Source organism: Camponotus vicinus, unplaced genomic scaffold (assembly GCF_025532165.1).
Source record: "Camponotus vicinus isolate PSW18456_S1 unplaced genomic scaffold, iyCamVici1.0 SCAF_6, whole genome shotgun sequence".
Lineage (NCBI taxonomy): Eukaryota > Metazoa > Arthropoda > Insecta > Hymenoptera > Formicidae > Camponotus > Camponotus vicinus.
This window is the reverse complement of record NW_028141978.1, coordinates 12,921,189-12,933,833: the sequence shown is the minus strand read 5'-3', so window position 1 is coordinate 12,933,833 and position 12,645 is coordinate 12,921,189. Positions and strand designations below refer to the sequence as shown.

The 12,645-nt window shown below is 36.7% G+C and overlaps 1 pseudogene across 1 annotated transcript; it reads right to left on the bottom strand.

Moving 5' to 3' along the window:
* Positions 1 to 332: 332 nt before the first annotated feature.
* LOC145972637 (protein son of sevenless-like) lies at positions 333 to 4,837 on the bottom strand (annotated as a pseudogene). Its single transcript, XR_014439239.1, has 11 exons — positions 4,736 to 4,837; positions 4,295 to 4,583; positions 4,035 to 4,224; positions 3,709 to 3,965; positions 3,463 to 3,618; positions 3,202 to 3,386; positions 2,893 to 3,010; positions 2,529 to 2,818; positions 2,263 to 2,449; positions 2,032 to 2,195; positions 333 to 1,093 (listed from the first exon to the last, which is right to left on the bottom strand). The product of XR_014439239.1 is annotated as a protein son of sevenless-like (transcript).
* Positions 4,838 to 12,645: the final 7,808 nt, after the last annotated feature.

The window sequence follows — 12,645 nt, the reverse complement described above, 5'->3', positions numbered from 1 at the left end:
AAAAGCGAAAAATTCTTATATTTAAAAATTGTTATATTTAAGGTGCAATTTTTGTGACAAGTAAGTAAATTCGCGTACGTGTGTTATTAAGACGGAGATAGTTTGTTGACACGTTTATAAACGAACGGAGCAAGTCCATTAAATATCAAGATGAAACGAAGAGAGAGACCTTGCCATCGAGATTAGAGATTTTATATTTGTAGACAATTCATCTGGCTAATTTTCTACGAAAAGATGCCGGGTATTGCATCAATTTTAAGATTTCGTTTGAGAGATAAATTTGTGTGCTCGATGACACGATCTCACTGTTTAAATATGCGTAGATGGTACTATTAATTAACATCAATAGCGTTGCATACTGCAAATTTAATGATGTCAATATTTAATGATAATAGAAGATCAATAAGAGATCCGCTGTTACTAATGTGAATTAGCGTGTTAATTATCTCCGCAAGAAGGATGAATGATATTACGAATATAACGACGAATATGTCCACATTATTCTGTTTCACATATTCATTTTAATCTTCGAAACATACATATAATAAAAGCAACCCTAAGTATGTAATATTATGTAAACAAAGCTTAATAGCGTATAATTCAGAGAGAAAAGAACTAGGCAACCGATAAATTGAAAGTACAGTCAGACGTTTCTTCCTAAGAAAAAAAATTATGCTGATGATTACGTACTGGCATTCAAGATTAGAAAATTTTGCAGATACAAAACGATATATCATCGGATATATTATCAAAGCAATTGCAAACTGGCTAACGATAGAATGCATCATCTATACTCTTGCATTAATCTGGAACATTCTCAAAGTTATATGACTGCACTAAGAATATTCTATAATAATTCGATCTTGTTTTCTATATCGTTGAGTTTATTCTTGATCATATTTATCTCGGATGACATTTTACCCATCTCGGATGAAATTTTGATCAATAACTCCTTGATGTCAGAGGAGTTAGTGGAGACAGGTTGTATTGAGCTGGCAACAACGTCCTGTTGTATATGTAAATAATCGTCCTGAGTATTTTGAGAGAATGATGCATCATCTCTCGGTGAAAGAATTGCGTATGTATGTCTTGCCTGTATATTTGAAAGTAAATTTCTTAGATTTTCTCTATCGTACGTATGTAATGATTACTTTTAATATATATCGCGATGCAGAGATATCTATCTTTAATGCAATATCAAAATATATTTGATAAATTTGATGTAGAATTAATATATACACTACCGCTCAAAAGTATTTGGCCACCCTTAATTTAAGAGAAAACTCGAAAACGAAATTGTGTCTATTGCCTTTCATCGATGTTTATTGTTTATGCGCTAACGGAAAGTCGTTCTCAATAGCTATATTATAAATATCACTTCATGTTTACTAACAGATAGCTACAAAGCCAAATGAGGTATTTATGGCACTTTTCCTAGAATGAATACTTTTAAGTTTTTACTGCAAAGGCGCGTGTTTCATGGAATTTTTTTGTTTATTTGATATTTTAGAATGTAACGGATATAGATTTGCGTCAGTTATCTGCTGCCATTTGAACAGAAAACACATCTCTCGACACATACTTTGCAAAAATAATTTTCTGTTTTTTTTCTTCCACGTGATATTAAAATGGTAAAAAAAAGGATTTATCTGAAGAGAAGAGAGATATAATTGTCGGATTATATAAATGAATGATTTTTATTTATTTATAGTCATTTAAACACAATTTACCTAGGTGGCCAAATACTTTTGAACGGTAGTGTATATTTATCGAAAACTAATACTATGTAATACATTATCATGTAATATATATATTGTAAAATGATATCAATAAAATCATGTTTGACAAATGCTAAATAAAAATAGTAACTTGATTATATTTAAAAATATATTTATAATTAAAAATATGTCATTATAGAAAAAAAATTTAAATGTACATTATAAAGATACTTCAATATTAAATTAATGATAGACATTAATGCGAAAACTCATTCGATTAAACAAAAAATTTCAATTAATCTTGGAATCTTACTTGTTGCAATGATTCGTAAAATGAACTTTTTCCTTTTCTTTTTCTTGACGATGGAGAAGTTGGAAGTTGTGTAGGAAGTATGTTAACTGACGACGTTGATGTTTGACCGGAACTTTCATATGATGACGGACTAGATGATCCTGGAGATACAATCTCAGAAGATTCTACAATGCGTGAGAAAAGGTTTACAATCGTAATCGTTGTTAAATCGCAGTAAGCATTGATGCATACTTAATAAGCTGAATATGTTGGGGTTGCTAATATTTATGAATCGCGATGCTTGTGGCCATATTACCAATAATTTGGAAACTGGAGGTGTTTTCGGAGAAGTTGAGATTCTTCCACTACATGGTATACAACGCGATTGATTAAATGTAAAACATGGCGATTTTAAGTTTATCTCAGGCCATTTGCGCGGCTGTTGGAAAAATGTTATTTGAAAAAAGAACTAAAAGAGAATAATAATTCATATTAAATTAAATATATAAAATATTTACGAATTGTATAGGTGCTTTACATCCCCTTGGCTCTATCTTTAAACTTTCATTGTACAGATAAGTATCTATATTTTTATCTGACATATCAGGATCAAAAGGGCATATATTTTCAATATATTGTCATATTTTAGGCTCCACAGAAAGACAATAAGGTTCCTATTGGTACAGCTGTATTTCACCAATTATTTCTCCCACTTTTCGCCATTTATTAAAATTGATAAGGTCCGGGCTTTCCGATAAGTAGTCTAGATTTCCCTCTTCAATATGCAGAATATTAGTCAAATATATACCTGAGAATGCGTGAAAAAAAGATTTAAATCTTTCCATAATTATAAAAACATCATTGTCACTTTGGGATACTTACCTAAGAATGGTACGCAAGGTGGATTGATAAATTGTAACATTCCTTTATATTTCCGAACGTAATTATTACTAAGCTGTCGCGCTTCTGTTAAAGCCTCTTGTAATACCATTGATAATTGCTATGAAAATAAACACATGTTAAAGAAAGAATGGTTTGACGTAAATGAATTTTGAAAAATATATAAGCGTGAATATACATATATATATATATATATATATATATGAATCATACATACTAGATTTTTTAATGTTTTTCAAATTTTGCAAATTTCACAAAATTTGTGAAATTTTTGTTGCGTATTATACATACTTGAAACGTAAATTTTAGCTTAAAAACTGAAGCCGAATCCATAGCTCCGGCAATCGCCAGAACACCATTAAAATTATTGAGATATTGTAGCTCCACCATTATTTCAATTGCACGTACGATACGATGGCTACTCTTTCTTTAAAATTTTGAGCTTCCACTATTATTTTCTGCAGCCATCTTGTAAACTATCAAATAACGCAATATAAAACTTATTGCAATATTTGGTATACTTTCGTAATGATTTGAAACCTAAAAGCTTACATTTGTCGTGTGTCTTATCATTTTCATTAAATTCGGTGAACTTTTGTTTTTGTCTTCCTTTGTCCATACACATCCCACTAACTCAGAAGACTTTACTGCACTGTACAATTCAAACTCCAATAATGTTAATTGTCTTGCTAATTCAACAGGATGTATCTATAATCGACAACTTATTTTTCAGTATGAATGATTTAGTGACTGATAACTTTCCTTAAAGAAATCACAACGTTAAAAATTTTCATATACCGTAAGTATTCCATAGTCTTCGTTATTTTCTGGAATCTCAAGATGCGATTTAATCGGTGGAGGATGATTCTTAAAATGTAATGTGATAGGTTTGGATGAATCGCGCTTTCTTTCTACAATTTTTAATAATAAATTAACCCATTTCTGTACAGATGTGCCATTAACCGTTTCTAAAAATGATTGCAATGTTTCTAAAAGTTTTCCATCACGTTCGAAATCGTAAAAATGATAATCCATCTAATGAAAAACAGTAAATACTTGAGAAAAAACAGTGTTTCAAAATTGCGTAAAATTCATGGAAAATGGGAAAAAAATATATGTATTACTAATCCAATGTCTTAAAACATTTAAAACTCTAAACTGCACCGAATGACAGAACTCTATTTTGTATCTTTTCCAATCCTCTCTCTCCGTCGTTTTACATACAAATGTTTTTTTTTTATCATAAAACAAGAATCTGGTATGTCAAATCTTTCTCTCAGTAATGTCAATAATTCTTGAGGTGAGCAAAAACTTCTATAAAATAAATTGTTAAAAAGTAGGAACTTCTTATATACATATACATATATGCAATGCTGTTATTTACCTGTATGTAATAAGGAATGTTTTTACAGAAGTTCATCAACGTATATATGATGAGTCAATCTTTCTACTAATTTTATCAAAGTTGCACTCTTAATCAATGGATCGCTATTTTCTCTGACCTCTAGGACAATATTCTCTATATTATCTTGTTCAGCAAATTTATACAAGTGAGCAGGAAAAAGTCTTAATGGATATTTCTTTTCTTCTTCCAAAAGAATGCTATCCAAAGTCCTTTCTAACATATTTCTTGTATTTAACATCATTAAATCCGCCATCCAATTGTTTTTAACCTCAACAGATTTAGCAATAAGCATAACATTAAGATGTTCTCTCGATGCAATCTCAAAAGCATTTGTCAACTCTATATATACATATTATGCATTTGCATTGCACGAAAATTTAACACGATATGACAGTAAAATTTAAATAAACATTTTTTTACCTTTGGTATCTTTTCTATCAATAACATCAACTTTTCTAATAAAAAATTTCTCTTTCAATCGGAATTCACGTTGGTGAGTAGGATGTTCATCAAATGCAACAATTTCCGTTGCAACATTATCTCTTGTATTTGTTTTACACAATATTAATAACTCATCGAATAATAAGACTTTTCTGTCGGTTAATCCTTGTCCATTATTAGCCACTTTCTTCAATGTATCTGTAAACAAAAATTATCGATATATAAACGTTAACAAGTCTGAAGATAATGTTTGATTATTATAGACACGTGTTAAAGAATGGTTTATTTATCATTACCTCTAATAAATTCACCGTAACAGCACTGCCCAATATCTTTTTGATCCCAGCCGTCTACAATTATTTGTATTTCGCTAATCTCTTTTATTGCCGCTTGTCTTCTCGCTCTACACTGTATTAACAATCTCATATCTTTTTTTGGAAGACTCGTCACAGATTTTGTCAATTCCATTTGTAACGGTCTTAGCAAATCTTGTACTTGTCTCAGAGATTCCATGTTAAGGATGAGCATAGATAAAACTTGTGATTTATTGAAAAAGATGGAAGGTAAAAATTGTTTCGAAATAAGCGTAAACAATCTTGTACATATATGCGATATATCTTGTATACATATATATGCGATGAGTGAAATATAATAAATAATACCTTTATGTAATTAAAATACATGAAGCAATGCCATATAGGCTGCAATACAAGATCTGGCAAATAACATTTAACAGCTTCTCTAATACTATAACCTGTTTGTAAGACTGCGTTAGCTTCCAGTCTTGATAATAAATTTGTTAAAAGTTCCCGATTACCTGGGCTATTAATATCTCTTGCGTATCTAACAAAATATAATTAATAAAAAATTTATATACGTGAAATATATCGTATAACATGCGGTACATACTTTATGTAAACATCGAATTCTGCCGTTTTTGCTAATGCTTTAAAGCATGAACCAATTCTAGACATTTGTCTGTTGTTTTTAAGAAAAAATATGTAATTGTTAATTGCAAATTACATATTTTTTCTTCGAAACAATTATCTGTTTTCTTTACACCAATTGATTCCTCTCATTATTTTGTACATAAAAGTATTAAGGTAAGATAATTGAAAAGTGAATATTTTACTAGATATTTTATGGTTTATGTAAAATTAAGATATTATTTTAAGCCTCATAACTCGAAAAGTACTCAATGAAAGAATACTTTATTATAGTGTTTTGGAAAGCTGTTGAGGCAAGCTACAAGAATATGCAAAAGTATATAGGGTGTCCCATTTAAAAAGTTGGAGGTGACTTTCAGGTGACTCTTCAAGGTCAACTAATGACACCATCTTATGTCCCCCTTCAAGCCATACAACTTTTGTCTGAAACATTATTTATATCTCGCTTCGTTTTCGAGAAAAACACGGTGGACGTTTTATCAGACTCACCCTGTATATATTTTTTTTTTATTTTTTTTTTTAATTTGATGTTAAGTAAGTTTTGCTATAAGACAAATCTTTAAATTTTCAAAATTTATAGGAGAAAGGGAATTTCAAAATATATGAGATTCTCGAGGAATTTAATTACATTGTTATAAAGTATATTCAAAATCTTGAAGGTTCGAATATTCTACTAAAGTCTATTCCATGAAATTACCGAAAAATTTTGTCAGCCAGATGTAAGCTAATTGCAAAGAAATATCGCGTACCAAATATTCACGAAAGTGTTGATTGATGTCAGCAATATGATTAATCACTTCAAGTTGTATTTCCTCTGTCGAATCTTCTGTAGCAGATTCCATAAGAACGTCTTGCAGATCGTGATACCAGGAAGCCATGATCGCAAGTGTCGTTTTACTCGATATGAAATCGTTTTGCGATCTCGATTACGAATTACTTTTGTTACGAACAATATTATACGACCTTTTTTCTCTTTCACAATAATTGAAATATATTATATATCGATCTCAATCTTACATCGCTTTTATAAGTTCACATACATCAGATATACTCGAGATATACTTGCGTGCGCATAAACTGTGTCTTTGTAATCCAAAAGAACAATTTAATGTTGACACGTCTTCGAGATATCACAGCTACATTATTTATTTGATCGTCGATGCGAAAACAGGAACAAAAGAAATCAATGTTTTAACAATTTAAAAAGTCTTAACAATTTAAATTAATTTATTCGAAATTTCAATTCCGAACTCGCAATATCTGATCGAGTACACCCGAAATTTCACGGCTAGCTATTTTAAGAGAACTTGGCGAGTGTTCTGCTCGAGTCAAAGCTTCGCGTACGAATTCCCGACGAAATTTAATAACATGCAATGATCTGAGAGTCACCAATCATAGACGACCCATAATCAATACCAATCAAAATTTCTATCGTCTGATTCCGATCGATTAGCCGAGTAATTTCAACCATGAATTTGACTGATACAAAGTAAAATAGAAAGTACTAAGGAAAATAATTAAAGCTTTTATTGCTTGAACGGAATATCTCGTTTTTGAGAACACACACACACAAAGTTAAAATAATAATTTTCATTATGACATATTATTTCGAATCTACAGAATGAGCCATAAATCGTAATAGAGAAGAAGATTCTCCATAATAAACCGAAATGATTCAACAACTTTTCTTATTTGATTGAAGCTCTCTGTCATTTATCGAGAAAAATGTATTTAAAATCTGTCGAGTAGGGGCATACAAGGATATTCATTATTTATTTACTTATTAAAAGTAAGGAAAGTTCTTTTGGTATAACAAATAAATAATAATTAACAATTAATGTTATGACAAGAATAACAATTAAACAGAAAAAAATTCAAAGAAAAAGAAATATAAAGTTATTATACAAGAAAAAACTAAAAAGACAAAAAAACGATAAATGTTAATAATTTAATTACATTATAATAATTTGTCGTAGTAGATATGTTTTCACATACTCCTAATGTATACAAATCATATTCGTATACTCTTTGTTTGCGTCATATCGCTTATTCAATTGAACTTTATCCGCGAAATGTGACAGTCAATACCCATATTAAATATTTCAATACAATAATGTACAAAATCCTCATAATAATAAATAAGCCGTACCATTTTATCACGTTTAAAACAAAATATAATAGCTTTAACAAAACCAAATTCGTCGAATTTCAATCACATGTACAATCGTAATTGATCGATTGATTTTAATTTTTACCTATCGTGCAAAGTATCTAAGTAAAGTTATTAGATAGCTTTATCATTGATTATAGTCTCAATTTTCATCTCGAAAAAGTTTCGTTTCGATTTAATCGTTTGGTTAAAAGTTACCTTCTTTTCTACCTTTTTTTCTCATATTGATACACTTTGAGCATTTCGCTTTGTACATTGCTGTAAAAATAAATTAATGAAGCAAAAAAAAATATAAAAATATATTTTAGAAATTTATTATTCCATTAAATTATTTTATATACATACTTCTTCAAGGATGAAATTACATAATATTTTTGAAAAGTTTATTCTTTCTATTTCTTAAGCCTGAATATTTTTTATAGATATTATTAACAATACTTATTTTTATCGTAGATAAAATAAAATAAACACAATTTTTATAATACTTCTATTAAAAATAATTGCAAAATGATTACATTGGCATTATTAATTTTGACAGTAACAATATTACAATTTGTGCACAATTTTTCTATAATTTTTCATCGCTTGTATCACAATTTAATGATCGTAAATACTTTTAATATATTGATTGTTTAAAACTAATAAATCTTTACTTTATAATAAAAGAAATAGGGGTTAATAGAATAAAAAATATATCCCGAAAAAGAAACAAATTTCATGACATTATATGCCGTATTTTGGTCAGTATTGAATGAACACTAATTTAATATATCTATGAATAGAAAGAAAATGTAGATGATTATAGATAACCTATTCTCTTGTGTTCATCAAATTTTTCATATTACAGTTTATACATACATAAACACACATACATTTATATCTAATAGATAATGAATAATTATTTTATATCAATTCGAATATATAACATAACTAAACGTGTAACATTTAAGCTTTTTGTTAATTTTAATATAAACTTAATTGTTAATTCATTTTCTATTAGAGACATCAAATTACAGATTTTAATATTTGCGGCAAATACATTATACATATATGATAACGTACCACTGATATCTTGCGTGCTGCAAGCATGATAAATTTTTGGCATCAATCTAAAACTGGAAGTTTTAGATGTCTTCGAATTACAAGAATAAATAGCTTTTTTTATATTAAAAAGTCATTGTATTAATTAGAAAAATTAAAACATGTAATTTGTTCTAAATCTTCAAATAAAACAATCAGTATCATCTGTATTGAATTTAATCTGACAAACTCCATCAAACAAAATTTTTAAATTCTAAATTCGACAAAGAAATTAAGTTAAGTCCAAATCAATTTGTTGAATCTTTTTTTTTTTTTTTTTAAGACAGGAAATGCTTTGCGCACTTAGCAATCAGACCCGAGGGAGGTCTGATTGCCGTCGTGGGGGACTCCCGGTTCGTCCCAACCCACGTGGGTTGGGCCGGTTTACCACCCAGTACTGACCCGAAATGTCAGCACCGGACCCTAAAACCTGTCTATAGCCCCTGGCCATTAATAGGGATTTACGTCCACCGGGAACCGCTCGCGCATAACATCCAGTGGACAACTCTATAGCCTGGTCCGTGAGGACCCTTCCCGAAGGGAGTTGCCCCCCTTGCATACGTCCCTGACTCAAAGAGTCTGTAGGGAGAACGGCCGAGCTATTAGCCATTCTCCCCTCGTCCCCAGGGAGACGTGCAATGCGAGTGGGAGCCCTCACTCCCACCCGCTGCTCCCCGGAACGGAAGGCACCCAGCACCTTCCCACACATAACGCCGAAGCACAAAAACCACGAGGAAACAATAAGGAAACGAGCAACGACAAACCCACCCGAGGGTGGGGAGCACATTTACACGTATTAAACGTAACACCTAACATAGGGCACAGATAATCACGCCAACATACGGTAAAGGTACCAACACCAGACTATGGACAGAGGGCGTATCCGAACCAAACGATTCCGGATCTCTCCGGAGAGCATGGCCGCAGCCCCCATAGCTACATTAGACGTCACCAGACAAACTCCATTCAAGGGGACGACGACATGGGCTCCGTAGAGCCCTGCGAGTCAGGAAGGGGCCCGACAGCGTCCTCGGACGCAGCTCGAACCCCGTCCCGACTGCCCTCACCCAATTCCGCCGAACTTCCAGGGGTCGACCCTCCATCCGGTCTACCCGGCACCTGACGTCTCCGCTCAGAGGCGTCCTCCCGATCGCCCGTGTTCTTCCTAAGAGGAACGAATGGGCGAGCACAAAGCTTTGAGCCTGCTCTGTGGTTCGCAGGCCTGCCTTTGTCAGCGCACGGCACACAGTGCGGAGGCGCCGTACAGCCAGAGGCGCTGTTGTGGCCCTCCCTGCCACAACGGTAGCAGCAGTTGCTACGATCCGACGTCGATCCGCACCTCGCTGATGTATGGCCGAAGGCCAAACAATGGAAACACTGGAGGGGGCGGCGACCCAACGGGATAACCGAAAGGGCCACCCAACCCATCCTCAGCTCACCAGCCCGAACGAGACTCCGCGCCACATGATCGAGACAACGGAGCCACATCGTTCCCACGCCAGATCCCAAAGGGAGCCTAATGGGACCCGCACGAAGGTCCTCCAGCTTGCATCCTCCAGCAGACACCACAGCCGAAAGAATTTCCTCCCGCGAGAAGAAACTCATGAGACCACGAATTCGCACCTCACCTCTACGAATGGGACGACCCACTCGAACCTCCCCAACCGCAGAGAAGGTCTGCGAAAGGGAATCAGCCAAAGCCTTCGCCCTCTCGTCTGCCCGCTTCCCAGTTACGGACAGCAAAAGGCTTCCGGTAGCACCACGACGCATGTGTAGCTGCTCGATGCCCAAAGCAGACAAACTCACCTTAGACCTAGCCTCGGCCAGAACCGAGGCATAAGTTCTGTCCTCTCCTCCCTTTTTCTTGTCAATGGTGAGCGACACCACCGACGTCGAGGGGGGGGCAGGAACCACCAAGTTACGCCCATCCCGGGCAGCAGCTCTCCCACTTGCCCTTTTAAGCCGGCGCTTTCTTCGGGATCCACCTGAAACACCAACCGCCCCCGAACCCGAAGCATCCGCCGAAACCCCCGCGGCAGCGGGGGCGGCGGAGCCCCCGGAAACAGGAGCAGCCACGCGCTCAACAGCGCGATCATCCACGACCGATGGAAGGGGGATAGACTGAATGGCCCCTCTCGAAAGAGAAGCCCCAGCACCCTCCTCAGGAGGCGACCGTAAGGTAGCCAAGACGATAGAAGCGATGTCTCCTCTCAGAGCTGCAAGTCGCCCATCCAAAAGGGACGATACCTCGGCTAACGAGACAGGTCGATCCCCCGCCCCAGCGACGGCAGGATCACCCGCAACAGCAGTCGACGGAGACCCCCCGGGCGAAACCGCACGAGGTCTCTTCCTCCCTGGCTTCTCGAACATGGAGGCCTCTATAGTGGGGAGCGCCGCACAAAGGGCGGCCAAATCCCCAGAAACACGCTCAAGCTCTTGCTCGAGGGAGGATATGCGGCCCCTTAGCCCCTGGTTTTCACTCCGAAGAGCTTCCACCTGGGGATCCGCAGCCGCACCCACCCTCGCAGCGAACTCCTCAGCGATGCCCCCAAGTTTCATTGAGGACACGAGAAGCTCCCTGGAGAGGACCTCGTCCATCCCAGAGGCTCCCGCAACTCTCTCAAGGGAGCAGAATGTCCCAGCCAGCTTCCTGAGTTCCAGCGAAGTGATCCCCTTTAGGCTGGCTGAAAAAACTCCACGGGGAGGAAGATTCTTCCTCCCGACCGCAGTTAAGATTGGGCCCGATGCAGGGTCCAAAATCCGCTCGATGTCCTCCAAGAGGAGCTCCTCCCGCTTGGCCGCATTGAGGCGTTCTTTAGCCTCGGCGAGACCTATATAATCGCCAGTCGTGGCGGGACGTCCACGCGTCTCCTTCTTCCCGGAGGAAGAAGAATCTTGGGGCTTACCTCTTTTGGGATATTGTTTTCTCCCAGTAAGCAGGCGTTTGTCCTTCGGGGTCCATTCCGGCGACACACGCTCCACGACCTCCGGAGAACTCGGCGAGGAGACAGTCATGAAGGAGGGATCCCTCTCCTCCTCCTCCCCGTCTCCACTGTCTCCGCGAACTACTTCGGGGGTGCGAGGACGCTCGATTGAGTCCTTCCTCGCCACATCATTACCACTCACGAGCTCGGAAAGTCTCGAGTGCTCCCTGTTCACGACCACGCTATATCGCGGACACCCGCGATCATAACTGGTCGGTTCGTCCTTAATAAGCGACACATAGTCCAAAAGTCCTGCGATCCCACACGCATCCGCACATGGCGTACGCAATAGCGCGTAGATCCAGCACACCCGGCAGTTTTCACCACAGCCCAAAGCGGTAGTCCATTCCTCTGGATTCCCCGCCGGCAAAAATCCAGATGGCCCGTCGTATGATGACGACGAGAGGGTGACCGGGACAGTACCACCCTCCCGCCGGCCCCTGGTATCCGAACCCAGGGAGTTCTTCTCCTTTGTGACGTCTTCCATGTTCTGTAACAAAGAAATGGTTTTCTGTCGGGGTTTTCCTTCCCTTAGGAGGAGACCTTACCCGGCTAACGAAGCCTCCACTCCGGGTGTTACATGGTGTTTTCCTTCACCAAGCTCGGGTACCTCGGGTTCGCAAATGCCCGTACACCATAGAGACAAGCTCTATGATGCCCCTGAGGGAAATTTGTTGAATCTAATTCAGTACAGAACATCTGATATTT